Raw genomic sequence first — 5,105 nt, 5'->3', positions numbered from 1 at the left:
CTTTTAACAATGCATATCTCATCATGAGTAAACATTGAAGAAGAGATGAAGCTCATGAGAAGTGCGATCAAACCCTGGAATATATGATTCTATGATTTCCCTTATCCTTTTTTGTTTTCCCTCCAAAAGACTTGAATCTGAAAGAGAAATAGAGAGGTGATGCCAGGGCGTAGTGGGCATATATGTGTGCTCACCTCTCTACCAGTGTCTGAAGATATGTCTTTTCACTTTATTACTTACCTTGAATGTATTGTAGAAGTCATTAAACAGAAGTTAAATCTATCAAATTGTAGGACAAACAAGTTATGGTAAGCAGTCTAAAGCCCTTCCATGTTCTAACTCCACAGTGTACTTCCCACCATTCTCAATTTGATGATTTGAAATTAGACTCTAGATCTCTGATGCAGAAGCAGCTCAGCTTGTTTAAACATAGGAAAATGTCAACGGAATTAAAATAAAATCAAGACAAATTATCATTCATATTTACAATGGTTGAATTTTACTTCTGCATTGCTCATTTAAACAAACTTGTCTTTTGAATTATATTCTACTGTTTGTTTAGTAGAGCACAATGTAATTACGTGCTTATTCTATCTTACTTACAATAGTTATTTACTGCATAGAAATGTTATTAGCTATGAATAACAAAATATAGGAAGGGAAATGTTCTCTGAGAGTTTTAAATAAATATATCAAAAAGTACATTATATAATATATAAGGTAATATATACTATATAATATTTCATTTATACACAATAATTTAATATATACATATATACAATTTAGTGAGTCAACCCAAAATGTAAAAACATTTTGTAGTTAAATGAATGTGGATTATTATAAACTTCTCTATTTTTGTATACTAAACAATCAAATCATTTTCTTCTCTTTTTTTGTTGGTCATAAGGCTTGAACTTGAAGCCTGGGCACTGCTTCTGAGCTCTTTTCTCAAGGTTAGCTTTCTATCACTTTGAGCCACAGCTCCACTTTCTGTTTTTGAGTGCTTAATTGGTAATAAGAGTCTCACAGGGACTTTTCTGCCTGAGCTGCTTTGAACTGTGATCCTCAGCTCTCAGCCTACTGAGTACCTAGGATTACAGGTGTGAACCACCAGCATCCAGCATTTTCATATATATATATATATATATATATGCACATACATATATATATATACATACATACATACATATATATACATACATATATATATACATACATACATATATATTAATAAATGGCTATATGTACTATAATCATTCTTCTGAATTTCATGCACTATAATCATTTTTCTGAATTTCATGTTCTTCACTTCTTGGAAAGAGAGAAGAGAGAACATCCTAGAATTGTTTCTTGGTTGATAATTTTAATTTAATGCTAGAATCACATAAAATTTTAAATAACATGTTTAAAAATAAACATATACTTTTTTTTTGTCGGTCATGGGGCTTGAACTCTGGGCCTGGGCTCTGTCTCTACGCTCTTCAGTTCAAGGTGAGCGCTCTATCACTTGAGCCACAGCACCACTTCTGGTTTCTAGTAGTTTACTGGAGATAAGACTCTCATGAACTTTCCTGCCCAGGCTGGCTTTGAACCATGATCCTCAGATCTCAGCCTCCTGAATAGCTAGGATTACAGGCATGAGCCACGGGCATCTGGCTAAACTTACATACTTTACAGAATCTGTCTTACCATATTATTTCATGTGTCTGTACTAGGCCACATTATCAGAAGAAGAAAGTATATGAACTCAGTAAATTAATCTTTCTAAGGTTACAATAAGTACTAAAACTGAAAATAGGTATCTAACATTTTGCACCTATACATACTATAAACCTGTTAAATTGTTCTTGTGTTTAAATGGTTAATGCTAAAAATTTAATATAATATTTTGTGATAAAATTGTTTAGATTTCATTAACAATCCTATTAATATTGGCATGTCACATTATTTTGTAAATATAATGAGAAAATATATTTTGTAAATAAATGGAGTGAAGAAATACCTCTGGATTTAATATGTTAATGTGACAATGTTATATCTTCAGATAACCTTCACCTTATTGATATAAATATTCACATGTGCTATTTGTACTGTTTCTGTTTTGAAGATATATATGTATATATTTATATTTAATTCTTGCCTTATAAAGGAGGAGATACAGGTTTTAAGTATTCTGTTAAATTAGAATTGGTGACACGATGTATCTTGCTTTTGTTTTTGCCTTACTGCCAACATTCTTCTTTGATTTTGGTGTCGTGCGTCTTTTTGTGCTCAATTTAGTAGAAGAGCATGTAAGTGAAGTGACATTTTCAATTCACAACATAATGATTGATTTCCTACTTTAAAATAGTATTCTAGGACCTGAAATACCTTTAAAATACTAAATTATATGTTGTAAGTTTGCTACCTGAGTTTGCTTGCTGAAGGTATTTCATGAGCGTATTAATAAGTTCCTGGTTTGATGTGATATTCCCACTAAGTCAAGCATGCTGTTTACTGATTTGCATGTATTGATTTTCTTGTTTCTGGGGCAGGCCATGCCCCCAGTTTTTGGATTGACTCTTTTATATTTAATTTTAGTTTTGATGGTGTTGGGGTATAAACTTAGCAGGTAAACACTGTACCATACCCCACACCTTTTTTGGCTTCAGTTATTGTTCAAGTAGGCTCTTGCTTTTAACTAAAGCTGGTTTAGGAGTGAGATCCATTTCGGCTTCCTGGGAGTCTAATAGTTGGAATTACAAGTATGAACCGTCATGTCCAGCACCAGAGTGACCTTTTGAAAATGCGTTATTACCCCCTCGAATAAAATTCTTCTCTGATATCATCCAGAAAAGTTCAAACTCTTACCTGATAGAATTTAAATGATTTCAGTTTCCCTAAGCTCATCTCCCTGTCTTCAGCTCAATCCTTACGTTACTCTTAAGTATTCTGAACTATATAATAGTCTTGTAAATGGAGTCGAGTCTTCAAATCTCAGTACCTCCATGCATGCAATTGCTCCTATCATGTGGAATGATCATTTCCAGGTTTACGTTTAAATTCGCTTATAATAGTCTTCAATATTACTTCAAGAAGAGATCCTTCTGAGCTGTTAATACTGATGTTATTGTCCTTTGAGATTCCCAAGGCATGCTGAGCATGCTCATGGTATGGCATTTGTCACTTTACACCATGCTGCTTATGTGTCTCCCTGGATTGTGAGCCTTCTTAGGATACTAACCGTACCTTACTTTGGTGATCCTGGTGTCTAGTACTGGCTCTGTCATGGGATAAGAATTAAATCAGCCTGGTGCCAGTGGCTCACACTTGTTATCCCAGCTACTCAGGAGGCTGAGATCTGAGAATCGCAGTTCAAAGCCAGCCTGGGCAGAAAAGTCATCATGAGACCCTTATCTCCAATTAACCACTCACAAACTGGAAATGGTACTATGGCTTAAGTGGTAGAATGCTAGCCTTAAGCACAAAGAGGCTCAGGGACAGTGCCCAGTCCCTGAGTTCAAGCCCAACAATCGACAAAAAAAAGAATTAAATTAATATTTGTAGGGATTTACTGATTATTTATTTATGGTTCTTGCATTGCAACACTTGTGTAGTTGAAACACTTAGCCTAAACCATGGAAACATTTTAAATGTGTTATTTTGTGAATACTTCCATGAGAGAGGCAATAAGCTACCTTAATAAAGAATACTAAGGTTTTTCTTAGGAGGACAAAGTTTCCATACATAAAATAGTGAGCCTAATATATTATAATGCATTGTGTTTTTCAAAATTGCTGAAAGAGTAGATTTCAAATGTGTTTTTACCACAAAAGAGTAAGTATGTCACATGGGATTTTGTTAATTGTCCTGATTTGATCATTCCACATTGCAAACATGAATCAAAATATCACAGCACAACCTGTATACACCTTGAATACAGTTATTCCTAGTTAGCTAAAGATAAAATATAATAATAATAATAATCATCACACAGATTGTGTGATCTAGTTGGTACTTTTCCAGGAAGGCCTCATTTCTCAGGGGCTACTCTTCAATTACTTAGACCAGGCAATATGTCATGTCTAGTTAACTGGATTTGCAAGCAAAATAAATTTATTCATGAGTACCGTGTTTTGTTAGATCTCCAGATTGTCCTGAAGAACTTCTTACAATAAGGCCTGCAGCTCTGGTCCTGGGAAGTAAGGCTGCCTCCAGCCTTCCATGCACAGGGCGGAGCTGTACAGGGGTCTACACAATTCTAAGCCACTTTACTAAGGCCAAACAATTCAAAGAAACAAAACTATGTTGATAGGATTGCGTCTGAAATGTATGTGAGGGGAAAGTATCAAATTCTCACCTGCATCAAAGATTTTGGTGGGAGGGGAGAGCTCATGGTTAATTGCTAAGGGGAAGAAGAACCTGTTGCTTTTACTTGACCAGAGGTGCTTCTGTCAGTTCCTGACCAGAATCCTCTGTCACACACTGTAATGGGCCTCAAAGACCTCCCTGCCCCCTGGCAAGGATCAATTCTGAAAGCAGTAGATGTTAAAGATTCAATTATGGGAGGTTCCGGGAAGATGGCGGAGGAGAAGCTGGAATCTGAATAAGCTGTCGCATAGAAAGCAGTTTTAGAGTTCCAGTGAACAGTCCTAAGCCAGAGAATCACACCAAGTGTGCCATCACAGGACAGAGAGTTAGACAAGAGAGGGAAGCCAAGGCAAAAAGACACACCTGAGCGCTCGCCAGCAGCCGCCGCGGCGGCGGTGGCAGGGTCGCAAGCGGCAGAGACCACAGCCGGGGCCATAACTGAGCGCTCACACAGAGAGTCCAGGACGAAGGAGCCAGACACAGCGGGCGAGCGGATTCTACTCAACACCAGCAAGAACCAACAAGGAGCGGACATCTTCATCCTGCAGCTTGCAGACCAGAGACGACCCAGGATCCAAGACTCGGCGTGAGTTGAAGCTCGACGTCCTCACTCCTTCTCAGGGAGCAGAGGAGGGAAGGCCACCCCTCCCCCCCCCCAGCACCGGTGATCTCCATCTTGGATACCGACAAAGCTCAGAGGAGCTGCCAGCTCCAACCCAGGCCTTGGAATAAAACGAGTCATTTAGCAGGTCACA

This window comes from Dipodomys ordii, unplaced genomic scaffold, assembly GCF_000151885.1.
Source record: "Dipodomys ordii isolate 6190 unplaced genomic scaffold, Dord_2.0 Scaffold3, whole genome shotgun sequence".
Classification (NCBI taxonomy): Eukaryota; Metazoa; Chordata; class Mammalia; order Rodentia; family Heteromyidae; genus Dipodomys; species Dipodomys ordii.
This window is presented reverse-complemented; position numbering follows the sequence as displayed.